Consider the following 14,798-nt stretch of genomic DNA (forward strand, 5'->3'; position numbering starts at 1 on the left):
TGCTTTTAGCTTATTTGAAGACAGGAGGAAAAAAAAACAGATGAACATGAAATTGATTTCTGTTGTTAGCTTAATAATGTTTAAGCTACATTGCTCTGCTCCCACTATACTGAGCAGCCTGACTGTGTGATGTTAACAATTAGGCTTAGCTATGATTCGGTTATCCTGTTAAAGGTGTAAAGGTTAACGTTCCCCCATGCTTTAACTGCAGTAGGGAGTCCTGAGAAAACCATGGCCATAGCCTGATCATTTGAAAAAGCACACCTTTGTCACATGTAACAGGGAGCCCACTCTCTTCATAGTACACTCTAGAAAGACCTCACCAACAGCCTGATCTGTGCAGTCTTCGTCATGCCTGAAGGACCCTTATGAAGAATGAGTCCCAGAGATGTCAGATGGTTTCTTTCTGTGTGAATGCAGTCCTCTCATGTGTTCATATTATTGCTCATTATCTATGCTTAAACATGGATATCATTGTCAAAGTTGACTAACTCCACAGATTCCTGTCAAAGTGCTCCGATAACAGGGTTTAAACAGCACTCATAAATGAGACATGACGATGATCTATCAGTGGTTTGTTAATTAATCAGTAACAGATGCTCAAACGGTTTCACAGAACAACCCTGCCTCTTCTCTAGTCTCTTTTTTCAATATTAAGATTCACTGTTTACAGTCATTCCAGAGAAATGTTTGTGGCTTCTCTGTATCTATCTCAAAAGATCCTGTTTTCTCTTTGTGATCAGGGATCTAAACAGGCAGATGTACATTTCTGTTTTTTGGTTAGGATGTTACAAGCTTTCCCAATAGTTCCTCTGTGGGAACACACTGATAATATTTCTGTGTGATTATGTTCATTTGTCTATTTGTACGTGAAAGATAAGGTCCACTGTTAGGGGTACTGTATTATTCTGTGATATCCTTGGAGAAAATTGGTTTTGTACATACAGTGTTGTTGTTGAGCAGAAACATAGCCCAGAGAACAGTGTGCTCCCTGCATGGCTCCTTTACATTCTGCTGCAGTTCAGCGTTGCACCAACACTCCTCGAGCAAGGCTCCTCTTCTTTCCCTCTGCTGTTTGTGTGAGAAAAGGTCAGATCCTAGACAATAATTGCGCACTTGCTCAGTTTTCTGACCACAAAAAGAAGAGAAAAGGAAGGGAAAGAAAAGAAAAGAAAATTGCTGTCCTGGAGATCCATTAACTGTAGCCCAGCTCAGCAAAAGCTTTCTTTGACTCCGCTGAGACACATTTAATGTTTTATTGTTGTCTGTTCTGTTATTATCACAAGCATCTTGTCTTCTGCACAGCAGCTTATTCTACTGTCCACACACTTCCCCCTTATTGTCCTGAATTGGGACTAACAGCAGCTCTTTGAAAACAGCCACTCCAGTGAAGAATGAGAGGTATCTTCCTATGACTTAACAACTCACTAGCCCAGAATATAGAAGGTATGCCACCGATATGGCTTGTGTAAAGTTAAGAGCAGTTTGGAACAAGTCAGCCTAAAATACAAAGATGGCTTCATTTTTTTACACTACTTCTCTGATCTGGACGACTTCTTAAAGATATTTTAGTAAAGGTGTACCAGAATCTGACAAATTTCCACTTGAACACGCCTGACTGGTCATAATCGGACTAAAACCTGCTTTTTTTGTCAGTGAATTTACCAAACATACCCAAGAGCCACCAGGTCACGCTGACATCTTAGGTGAGGATGCTATCACTGAGTGAAAAACACTCAATGCTAACTATTTTCAGTATCAGTGAGGTGTCAGAAAAAGTCCAGAGTTTGTTTTCTGAATTTAAACCAAGCAGGTAACCTGTCTTTTGCAAAGAATAGCAATAATTTGAAAATAGGTTTCTAATAATGCAATAAATCTGGAACAATAGTCCCTTTTTTAGCTCCTGATTAATTATTGTTACTTTAGGCATATTTTTGGTGTGATCATATTCTCTAGATTGACTTCGACCTCCAGCCTTCCTATGTGTCTGTTGGAGAAGGCTGCAGGAGGATGGAAGTTTGTTACCATAGCACACACTAAATTGATATAACTAAGGAAATTATGATTATTTTTATTAAAGAAATAGAATTATCCAAAACAACCTTGCCCAATGGGGAAATATAAATGGTCCTCTTGAAATCCTTTTCTGTGGTACAAAATCTAAAGTATGATGGCAGTTATTTCTATCAAGGGCTCCCCTGTCTCCCCCTCCCCTCAGGGTGTCACCCTGGACAGCTCCCTATCCTTTCAGGCTCACATCAGTAATATCACTCACACTGCATATTTTCACTTACGCAGCATAAACCGCCTCCGCCCTTCCTTAACCCCTTTCACCGCTTCTATCCTTGTTCACAACCTTGTCAGCTCTCACATTGACTACTTTAAATCTCTTCTTTTTGGTCTTCCTCATAAATCCTTCCATATGCTTCAGATGGTTTAAAATTGAGCAGCACGTAATGTTACCAAAAAGCCCTCTTTCCACCACATGACCCCTGTCCTCCACCAGATGCACTGATTTCCAGTTAAATCAAGAATACAATTCAAATCTCTCCTGCACATCGCCACCCCTCCCCTTAGGTCATCCTCCTTCATCCACCTTACTGTGGCTTTCAGCCATCTCAGCACCATGTGCGTAGAGCATTCAGCCATTTTGCTCCCAAACTATGGAGCTTCCTCCCGCCTGATATCTGTAATATTGGCTCTCCCTCTGTTTAGATCAAGACTCAAAACACACTTGTTTAAGAAATCTTTGTTATTTTATTACATTTTAGCTGTTGTTTTATGCTGTGTCTTTTATTCTACTCTGTCCTTGAGTGACCTGAAAAGCATTTTTAAATTAAATATATTTAGAAAATACATATAGTTGAATTTAAGTCAGTTTAGCCACCATTCGCTGAGGGGATTATTTACCATTTACCATTATCTAAATAATCAAGGAATTAATTTAATAGAATCTGTCTGGAAAGATGAAGTAGGCTGAAAGATGTCACAAAGCATTATTTATCATGAGCTGATCTAAGGATATAAAAAAAACAGGTGACTGATGAGACAACAGTGAAACTTTTTGGAAGGTGTGTGTCCTATTGCAGCTGATGTGCATTTAACCGCATTTCAGAAAAAGAACATTGTGCCAACAGTCAAACACGGTGGTCTGCTTCATGACCTAGATGACTCGCTGTTATTAAAGCAACCTTGAATTCTGCTCTTCAGCAGAAGATCCCGACGAAGGATGCTGGATCAGCGGTTCACAATTAAGGAAATGACGATGGGAAAACTGTTTTTTCTATGTATTCTCATTATCTCTTTGCAATGCAAAAAGTATTTGTTGAACTGAAACATTTAACTGCGACAGAAAAGCAAAATCAGGAGAAATCTTTAGGGGAGTACGGAATATTTCTCAACACTGAAAAGGCATTGAGGAAAGCGGTGAAGCATCCTTTATCTAGTGTTTGTTTAAAGGAGTCAAGCAGAGAGCCACGTTGGCAGAGCTCCAGCAATCTTTAACAGGGACGAGAGGACAAGACTCAGGCGCAAAAAAAGATAACTGAGATGTCAAGGGGCTCCGCATTCATATCAGCACAGATCCGTTTCAGTGGAGCTGACTGAAACAGATCTGTGCCGAACACCGCACACGCTTTGACTCGTCAGACTGGCTCACTGAAGCAGACATTTCCATTTCCTGAGAACATAATTGCACAAATCAAATAATTTATCTCGGCCTCTCCACTCCTGTTGTTTTGTTATTAAGAACAGACGACGGCTCAAATTATTAATGAGCGTTGTCGTGTCCTCCCGCGCTGCTTCCTGCCAGCTCCCATGAAGATTGCCGGGGCTCAGTTGGGAGCCTGATTGGGTTTGATGAGGGTGATGGATTGATGCTACTCTGATAGCCTTCAAACCTCCAGTCGGGCTTTGATTGTATTTTGGGAATGGTGAAAAGTAATGTGTTTATGTAATGTCTGTTTGGATTTCCATCAACTTCTAACTGAGCATTACATTCTAGAATAGTTTTCCTGTTAACTGATGCTGTAGAGACAGTAGAAGTGATAAATGTTGCAATAAGGTAAAAGCATTGAAGTGTACTGGTAGAAAAACGTGCTTGTTATGAACGGCATCATAGGGATGAACATTAATGCATATCTGGTGATTTTGATACCAATAAAGTTGATCTGTCTACTACACTGAGTTTGTTTTTGTGAGCTTCTGGGTTATTCGTTGTTTCATTCATTAACTCTGAATGTTTAGCAGATGAGGCTGCATAAATGTTATGATTTTTAATGTGGATGTGTACTGAATGGCGTTCCTGCGTTACGTCTTTTAACTACAGGGTGTTAAAAGGTACAGAATTACACAAGCATCCACATGTGTTTTCACATTACCAACATTCAAACTGCTTTCCAATAACTGCTGCTGTAATTTTGAAGCTCTGTCTGGCACCAGGTGCAGAATGTCCCCAGAGAAAAAAACTGAAAAAGTGGAGGCTATAACCACAGATCAAAGCAGCAACATTTGTAATGGAATTTTCTTGTCCCCACTCCAATGAATACGTTTCAACGCACTAAAAAGCCCACCCTCTTGGTTCCCTTTTCTGCTTTATTGGTCACTTATTGTCTAAATAAGTCTTCTGCTTCCCCTCCAACACGTTAAACCGCAGCAGCCTGTTGCTGCTAGCCTTATTACAGCGAGGAAAAAACAGGTTAGTGCATTTTATCTAATCACAGTAGAAACATTTCACTCTGCGTCTTTAGGGACCGTACTTAATTTCTCGTTTCTTCATCTGTTCACAGGTGCTACAGCAAAGCTGTTGCTAATGGTAGCAGCTATAAATTCAATGGACCCTTGCTACACTTGAATAAATTCCCCGCATCACAGCTGACATTGCTGTCTATGACTCCAAAGTGTGCTCCAAACATTGCACCGAAAAAAATAATGCGACCACCCATCATGCTGGAACCCATTCTGGGTGGAGGTTGCACATAATTTCCCAATGTTAAAGGTCCAGACTGTGTCGGGCCTGCATGTTATTTGCCCCTGGCTGTTCATGTAATAGATCACAATTAATGACGGCACCTTTACTGGTCCCTTTGGAGAATGCAGATATGTGCGGTAACGTATAGTGAGTAAACCTGGAGGTTAATTAAACTGCACCTACTGTGCAGCATTACCCTCAGTATGTGAATCAATTCAGTAGACCACACTCTGCAGCCGCTTCATTGTCTCTCACAGGCTTCTGTAAATGCTCAGCTTTGCACACATTTGCAGGTCGCAGGAGATTATCCTAACAAACTGAAACAAATTGTAATTTTAGTATCATCTACGTTCCCACTGACATACACTTGGAAAGCTAACACATTTCTGCATCCTATCGGCAAGAGATGGGGTGAATCCTGGCTCGGATCAACATAAAGACAATCACTCACATTCACACTCACTTCTAAGGCCACTTACTGATCTACGAAGCCAGAAAAAGGTGACACATGCAGCGTAGTGCATGTAACCCAAGATTCAAGCCATGAGACAAAACTCTTGGCTGAGGCGAAATCTGCAGCCTTTTATTACACTTCAGTGTTCTTCTCCATGTTTTGGGTTCTCAATGACGGTTTACAGCAGTGGATCCATTGGGGGTCTGGCCTGTTAATCATGTGAAACAGAAATACAAGCATAAAAATAATACATCTATGAAAAGTTTCTGAAAAATTTAATTTAAAATAATCCAGTTTCCGGTGAGGAATACGTTTGTCCACAATGCATTTATTCCTGTGGACCAGACTCAAATAGCTAGAATCACACATTATGATGAGTAGTGAGCTTGTAGTAGGACCAAAATGCAGACAGGAACTCAAAAGCTGCACCTAGAATGTAAGGATTTAGTGAAGGAATCAAACGCAAACTTAAAAAGACACATGGAACAAAAATAGATAACAGGGCAGAACGACAGACCATGAGGCAGAATAACAGAAAAAAACAGCAAAGAACATTGACAACTGTACAGCTTATATGCAGGAGGAGAGTGGAGAAAGGCATGACAAGACAGGTGAGAGTAACCAGGTAGAGAATGAGGAATAGCTGAGATCAATGAAGGCAGAGGGAGCTGACGGAGGAGATTAAAGAACAGGAGCAATCAGAGAGGAACACGGAAGAAATCTATCAAACGTAATAATACAAGTAAAACACAAGAATCAACAAAGAACCTAATCTACAAACAAATGAACTAAAATGGCATCAAGAAACAGACAGAGACCTGGAAGAAACCTAAAAACTCTTCTTGGCCTGGCATACAGGAGCAATGTTTTGCACTACTGCAGACATTTTGAATTGAGAAAGCTTTCTGGATGGGAGGCGAAACGTCTTCAAACTTCGGAAAAAACTCCAGTTGTTTTTTTGTTTTTTTTTTACTTTTTTAGAATGACCATGACCTGGATGACTGAGAATCTTCACCTGCATACTCACACAGCTATGCATCATGACAGAGGCATGTCACATCAGGTGCTCCTGAACATCTTTACTCAGCATTTTGAAACAGTCTTGGCCTATTTAAAACTCAAAAATGTAGTTTTTTTGTGCCCACGTGAGAGTGAGCACCATGCTGAATAAACCACAAGGTGGGAAAAGAAATCTCCAGAACTTTAAAATGTAATCACAGGACCCACAGCAGGAAGGTGTTGTCCTGCTGGCAGCACGTTAAAAAGGTTCTCTTGTCTTTTTTATTATGGAAGATCAAAGAATGGGATTCAAGGAACGCGGAACCAATAGGGCCAGCAAGGCTGCGGCCTAACCCGCATCAAACAATTAAAGTAAATTTTAAAATAAAATTAACTCTTCAATAGATAGTTTTTTTTAGAGACACAGTGTTTTTTTTAAAGACACATGTGAAGTAAATAAAACTTTTCCCACACAAATGCTAGCCACCTGGCGCTGCTTATGACCTCTACTTCATAACAATGGACGCACGCCAGCAGCTGTTGGTGTCCAGTACAGCAGCATAGCAGCTAGGTTCACGGTCAGCGTCAGGCAAAGTGGCAGCAGTTGCAGTTCCCTTAACTTTCACTGCTTTTGTGCCCCCCCAAAAAAATAATTTTTTAATGGAATTTCATTGTCGGCAAAGCTTTAATACTAACGGGGCGCACAGGCATGTTTTGACCACAGTGGATGTATTGAGGATAGCCAGGGACCTCATCTAGAATGATAAGTGATAGAGACACTTCGGGAATGTGTAGAGTATTTCTTTTCGTAACCTATTGTGTTAGCTGTAATAGAATGATCGCAAGTGAAAATGAATCTGAGGCATGTGTGGTTGAGCGTCAGAACAAAAGAAAAATAATTATTTGTTAACGGATTTGATTATAGCATCTATGGCAGCCACATTCATCACGCTCGTGCTGTGGAAAAGCAATACATTCCTGAGTCTAAAAATGGCTTAGCTTGTATCATGTTACACAAATCAGTTGAGTGATCACACACACAAAACAATGCTGGTGTTCTGTCTGTGTGTGTGTGTGTGTGTGTGTGTGTGTGTGTGTGTGTGTGTGTCTTCACAGCATTTTCAGACTGGTGAATTTTGATCAAAGCTTACCATGCTGCCTTACACTGAGCTTTTACCAGGCTGCAAGTGCTAGCCTAGCCAGCTGAGAGTAAAGGTAATAATGGATGTGTGTGTTTTTTTCGGGGGAGAAAATGAAGTTAATGCTAATGAAGTTAATGAAACGCTTACTTTTCAGACGCATTCAAATGAGAGCTGCAGATCACAAGAGATTTCAACGGAGGACAAGGAAACAGGAGAATGTAAGTTAGCAGAGCTGCTACTCCACCTCCCACATCAGATGTGCACAAAGATGCAAACACAGCACCAGCTATCCCAGAGCGGTCAGAGCAACATGGGACATGATTTTTATCTGAAAATAAAAATAGTATTTTTATCCTCCTTTCATCATTTCTATTATTTATTTCTAAAATCTTATTCCCTTGTCATATACAGGACAATCTGACCTATTACTTAATCATAAGGCACAAAATACCATGCCTGCAATTTACAGAGACAGTTGATAAGACTTAAGACGGCTCACCCGCTACTACCATCTAATGTAGAACAGATTACTGGATCAATGTGTGCTTCTGTGCTTTTTTGTCTCTCTTGTTGTGTCTCTGTTCTGTCTTCTGTAACCCCAGTCGGTCGAGGTAGATGACCGTTCATACTGAGCCCGGTTCTGCTGGAGGTTTTCCTTCCTGTTAATGGGGAGTTTTTCTTTCCACTGTTGCTTCATGCTTGCTCAGTATGAGGGATTGCAGCAAAGCCATGGACAATGCAGACGACTCTTCCTGTGGCTCTACGGTTCTCCAGGAGTGAATGCTGCTTTTCGGGACTTTGAAGCAATCAACTGGTTTCCTTATATAGGACATTTTTGACCAATCTGTATAATCTGACTGATTTTGACTTTGTAAAGTGCCTCGAGATGACATGTTTCATGAATTGGCGCTATATAAATAAAATTGAATTGAATTGAATTGAATTATAATAGTTTAGTTTACTACAGTAAGTATATGAACCAATATTCAAACTACTTTAATTTGACCATATTTCCTTATGCAATGTCTGAAAACTTCTTGTTTTAAAGACTATTACAATTCTTGTGTAGTGCAATGAAACTGCAAAAGTCAAATTACCAGTGAAAATAAGGTGCCAACAACAAAATACTGTGCAAACAGAGATACCAAATAAAAATACAACGTTCAGACCCAGATTAATACCTCTTTGAATAAGGCAAGGAAGTTGCATTATGTACAAACCCAGTTAAAGGTAAAGACAAAGGATGATGCTAAAGAAACACGTTCGGTTTCAGAGACAGGTTAAAAAGTTATAGCTGTGCCGAAGATTTTTCAGACTTGATGAACAGGGGAATAAAGGCAGTGGTGTTTGCAAGTGCTGGTTTGACTGTTCAGCTCTGCCCAGCTGTTGGTTTTGACATGACATGACAACATCACTGCTGTGCCATTATTTTGACTTGATCATTTCAGTGTTTGGCTCAAGGTGCCAGAGTTTCGTAGGGAAATGCTTTGGTCTGCCTTGAGGTCACTGGGAACTGTAACAGATCTATTTTAGAACATTTTTATTCGCAAAGTTTTTGTACCATTTTCTATTAAACTCAGACTTAAAATTACTATGTTTTCCTTCTGAACAACCTTTTTTCTTTATTTTAAATAACCATTAATATTGTCTCTAAGACAACATTTAATAGCAGAAATTCTCCATTCATTAAAAATGGTTTTGTGCGTCCTGGGTGACTGTGAAGGATTTGAGCTTCCTCTTTCTTTGACATCAGCTCTCAAACAGCCAGTAGTTCACACAGTTTACTCATTGAAATGAGGCGGACCAAATCTGTGTTGTACTTCTTATCCACAGTGGACACGTGTTGCACCTGCAACACGCCCACTTTTTGCTTGCACAGTTTTCTTTCCGCCTTTCTGGCAACGCAGTCCTTATTTGGAATCTTTGAAGACGCTAAACGTACTATATATAAATGCAAAAAAAGCACCCAGAATCAGTTCCAGGTTTGAGTCATCGCTTTGTGGGTGGTAAGTATTTACATTTGGATAACCTCCTACCATAAATTTGTGAGGTTTGGTCATCTGCATATTCACGAAGGCACAAAAAAGTTTGCACCCACTGTTTCACCCATTTTACACACACAAATTGCTTTGCTTCTGGTATGAAGATCAGCTTTGCATACATTAATTAATTTGCATGTGTTTTAATACATGCAAACTTTTCAAAGATCAATCGCCTTGTGTTTTATCATTGATTTACAGACTCTGTTTCAGTTTATCCTAACTTTTGTTATATGTTGGGAAACACGTCATTCTACCATAGTACCAGTTTTATATTTAGTATATTAAAAGTTTTAATCCCAACAGTGTAATAACTACTTGCAACACCTTTCTCACTCATTGTGTAATAATTTTCAGTTAAAGCATTAATATAGCAGAAAAGCGGAACCAGTTATTGGAATAAACAACCTGAACAAATATAACGATAGCATCAGCAACACTGCTGCATAATCACAGACACACACTGTTTTGATAATTATTAACATTACCTGTGATAATATTTGGCATTTCTAACAAAGTAAATAATGATTGGTTCTCTCAGTAATTTTGGAGGGGCGAGGGGGGTAAATAGTTTATGGTTTTAGATTGTTTGGGGAATTATTTGTAGTAATGACATTTGGTTTTAGGATTTTTCTTTTTAATTGGTCGTTTATTTTTACATGGTTTATTGGTGGGTTTTAATGGAAGAGTTTTACATTGGTTTTATTATTATTTATTATTCCTCCCCCTCATTGCCAACCTGTCCACAATGCTGTACAAATAAACTTGCCTTGCCAACTAGACCCTTTCGGATTCAGCCTTAGATAGGACCTCTCTGAGGGACTCTGAGAATCTTTGTGAATATAGGCACAGATTTATAAAACCATTTGCATGCACCCCAGCATACATTTTCCCTCTATTGATCAGAGATCTTCCTGAACGTTTACGTACCTGGTTCTGTCTCATGTTCTGCTCTCTACACACCCAGATTCAACCATAAATGGTCAATACAAAGCACCTCATGAATGTTAATGTGCATTTAAATGAGCCAGCCATTCATTGTTTTCATTATGGTTAACATTGGCACCCATAGAGAAAAATCAAAAACACTGAATGAATTTTTAACAGAAAGGCATTTATTAAATGTGTTAATCAGAGGTAAACACACAGATGTTGTCCACATTAAAATAACTTGTTTTAGAAAGAAACTAATTCCTATTTTAGATGATGGCCTAAGAGACAGAGGTGGGTAGAGTAAAAAAAAATACTCAAGTAAGAGTAGCAGACATATTTTTACTCAAGTAAAACAAAAAAGTAGCTAACCAAGAAATTTCTCAAGTAAAAGTTAAAGTCTTCTGGAAGGCTACTCAAGTACTGAGTAACTAATCATAACATATGGTTTAATATTTAAAGGTGATCTAATCAATTAGACAAAAACATAAAGTATAAATTATTGTATCATAAAGACTTAAAATAGATTTTTTTTAAATATACAAAAAAAAAAAAAATACAAGTACAAAATGACAAATCCGTTTAGTGTCCACAGCCTGCCTCTGGCTGATGTGGGCGGGGGCCATGTTGTTGCCAGGAAACATGGCCTGACCATCCATTCTATGACATCATTGCTTCTGTCCCTTTGTGACATCATAAGCAGCCTTTGAATCTACAGACTTCAGCAAATAATTCCATTCCTTCAGAATCCTGATAGTGAATGCATCTCTTGAGTCACTCTCTTGCGTGTTGAGAAAAACCCAGTTTTTCAAAGAGCAAAGAGAAATCAGTCCAGTCATCTCTTATAGAAGATTTGTTTTGAAAACCAACAAATCTGTTACCTACAGTCTGTCAGCAGACGTTCATCTGTGGAGATTAGCTGCCGTCGGAAAGAATCGCTGACATTTATCAGCTCTTCATTCAGCGACAGCAAATCAGGTGGAGACACGAGACAACAGTCGATTTTAAAACTTCTTAAAAGTGAGACAGCCGTTGAAGAAAACACCAGAGCTGTTGTCATGATGTCAGAGGTGGAGTTTCATGCCGCCTTAGGCGCCAAAAACGAGAAGATCTCAGCTCTTCAACAAGAAAACGCTGCATTATCAGAAAGCTTGAAGAGTCTCGCCTCCAAGCTTCGTAAAATGGAGGTAGTGCACCAACATGAGGACGACCGGGAGAAAAAGGCTTTAAGAGACGAAGTGATGAGGTTGACTCAGATTGTAGAAAAGCAGCAAACTGAGCATGAAGATGACGTTGCTGTTCTGTATGATGAGCGGATTAAGACAAACAAAGACCGCCGAGATGCCATCAGAAGGGCCGATCAGCTGAAAGTATCTCTGATCGCAGAAAAGAACAAAACAAGAGAGATTGAGATCTGTTCGGCCAAGCAGATGGAGGAAATCTCTAAATTACAAGCTGCTCTGGTCAAAGTGGAGAGAAATTGGGAGGAACAAAGACAGCAGTGGGAGCAGGAAAAACTCCGTCTTCTGACCAATAACCAAGAAACATCTGAGGTGGAACAGCTGAAACATCAGCTGCAGGAGCAGACAGTTAAGCATGAAGATCAGGTTGCTGCTCTGTATAACCAGCTGATCAGGAAGAACAAGGAGAGTCAAGATGCCATCAAAAGGGCCGAACAGTTGAAGGAAGACCTGACTGAAGAGAAAAAGAGAGCAAAAGAGGCCAAGGACTGCTTAGCCCAGCAAAAAGAGGAGACATCTAACCTCCAGGCTGCTCTGGTCCTCATGGAGAGAACTTTGGAGGACCTGCGGCGGCAGTGGGAGCAGGAAAAATCCCATCTTCTGACCAAAGAACAAGAAAGAGATGAGCTGGAGCAGCTGGTGAAGCAGTTAGAGTCCCAGAAAGCTGAGGCAGAACAGGAGATAGCTGCTCTGTGTTTGGAGCAGCAGAAAAACAACCAAAGTCATCAAGATGCTGCAAGAAAAGTCGTTCAACTGGAAATTGCTCTGGTTGCTGAGAAGATCAGAACAAAGGAGGCTGAGAACTGCTTGGCTGAGCAAGTGAAGGAAACCTGTGAACTAGAGGCTGCTTTGGTCAAGATGGAGCAAGACTTGGAGAACCAGAGACAGCTCTGGGCCCAGGAAAAGTCCAGCCTTCTGACAAAGCAGCAGAGAGCTGTGAGAAATGTGGAAGCAGCCAGGAAAGACGTTCTGGAGGTTCTGCATGATGAAAGGCAGGAGTGGCAAACAGAGAAGTCCTGCCTTCTAGAGATGGTTGCAACAACAAAGGAGCTTCTGACAGAGGCGGAGGTGAAGAGAAAAGCTTCAACACTGAACCTGATAGAGAAACTGAAAAACCTGCAAAAGGAGATGGATAAACTACAAGAAAGCAAACCCAAAAAGAAGTCTTTCAGGAGAAAAATCGCCAAGTTCTTTAAAATGTCTAAAAAAGCTCCATCTCAGTCTGAAAACTGATCACTGCTGAACCTCATGAAGCCTTCTCCTACCAAACCATCAAACTGACAGAAGGTTCTAACTTTTAACCCCTTACCTTAACCCCCTTTTGAAAATGGCAACCATTGCAAAATGTCTAGCATTCCTTGGCACAAAACTATTGAAAAGTTTCTAAATTAAAAAGTTGTGGCTCCCTACCAGGGTAACTAGTTTTACTCTGGTGAGTGGAGTGGGGCTGCACGGTGCAGCAGTTGTTAGCACTGTTGCCTCGCAGCAACAGATCTGGCTGCATGGAGTTTGGACGTTCTCCCCGTGCAGCGTGGGTTCTCTCCGGGTGCTCCGGCTTCCTCCCACAGTCCTAAAAATGTACCTTTTAGCTTAATTGGTCTCTGTAAATTGATCACAGGAAGTGACTCTGTGCCTGCATGGTTGTTTATCCCCTGTCTGTGTCGCCCAATGGTTGACTGGAGACCTGTCCAGGTTATTCCTCACCCCCTGTGAAGCTTTCTTTGTCTTTTTCATTTAGTCTTCCTCTTAAAATATATTCCTAATAAAAAACATTTAAAATAAATAAATAAATAAAAACAGACATAATAATCCAGCCACAAGAATGCTTTGTGCTCCTTGTGTTGGTCCCAAGCCCGAATAAATGGAGAGGGTTATGTCAAGAAAAACATTCATCTGCCTGATGGATATCATAGCTCTTAAAGCTTTTGAAAAGAAGCTGTTTCTGAGTCAATTAGGTTTTTGATTTTATGGTTCTGAAGCGTTGCTGATGGAAGTGGATTGCCCAGGTAGGTGGAATATGTGGCAATACCTCTGGCCGTTCTCTGGACTCTTGCAGCATAATCCATGTCCAGATCTTGCAGACGGCATCCCACGATATATATGTGTATAGTTATGTGTCACTATATAAAGTCTGACCATGATCGAGGTCTGATGTGGAGGGAAACTGAATGTCTGAGAGGAATCATCGTGCATTTCAAGTATAACTCAAGTATAAATGGATGAATTACATCTTTGCGTAAATGTAGGTGTTCTCTGAAGGCCTCCAGTGTTTGTAAGAGAACAATGAAAAAACTGCAGCAGGCAGGTAAGGGAGGAAGTTGTGGAGACTTTTAAAGCAGGTTTAGCTTCCAAAACAATGTCCAAAGCCTTGAAGGTATCTCTGGGCACTGTTCAATCTATCATATGAAAATGGAAAGAGATTTATCTGGTGTTTTGATGACATTTTCATCAACTAAGAAAAATGTGATGAAAAAAAGAATAGAACCGATTATTTTGTTGTCACTATAACAAGTAGAACAACGTGCCCTCCTGGCCACGTGTTATAACAGAAATATAATAAAAAAGTTCAAAAGTTATGTAGCACCTACAGTATTGCGTATAAAGGACATGAAAACATATTTTGAACTGAAACATGTGTCAACTTTTTTAGTTGGGTTTTGGGAAAGTTATCGACAGTTCATTGTTCATTTTTTTCATTGACGATCTTTCAAACTACTGATCTGAAAAGTCAATACAAAGCACCTCATGCATGTTAATGTGCATTTAAATGAGACAGCTGATCATTGCTTTATTATGGTTAACATTGGCACCCATGGAGAAAAAGCAAAAACACATTAAATGCATTTTAACAGAAAGGCATTTATTAAATGTGTTAATCAGAGGTAAACACACAGATGTTGTCCACATTAAAATAACTTGTTTTAAAGGAAAATACAAAAAGAATTACGATTACAAAATAACAAATTCAGATGGGAAAACGCTTCTCTGATTTTTCTTTCAACATAACACCAATGAAACCAATGC

Source organism: Fundulus heteroclitus, chromosome 12, assembly GCF_011125445.2.
Source record: "Fundulus heteroclitus isolate FHET01 chromosome 12, MU-UCD_Fhet_4.1, whole genome shotgun sequence".
NCBI classification, from domain to species: Eukaryota; Metazoa; Chordata; class Actinopteri; order Cyprinodontiformes; family Fundulidae; genus Fundulus; species Fundulus heteroclitus.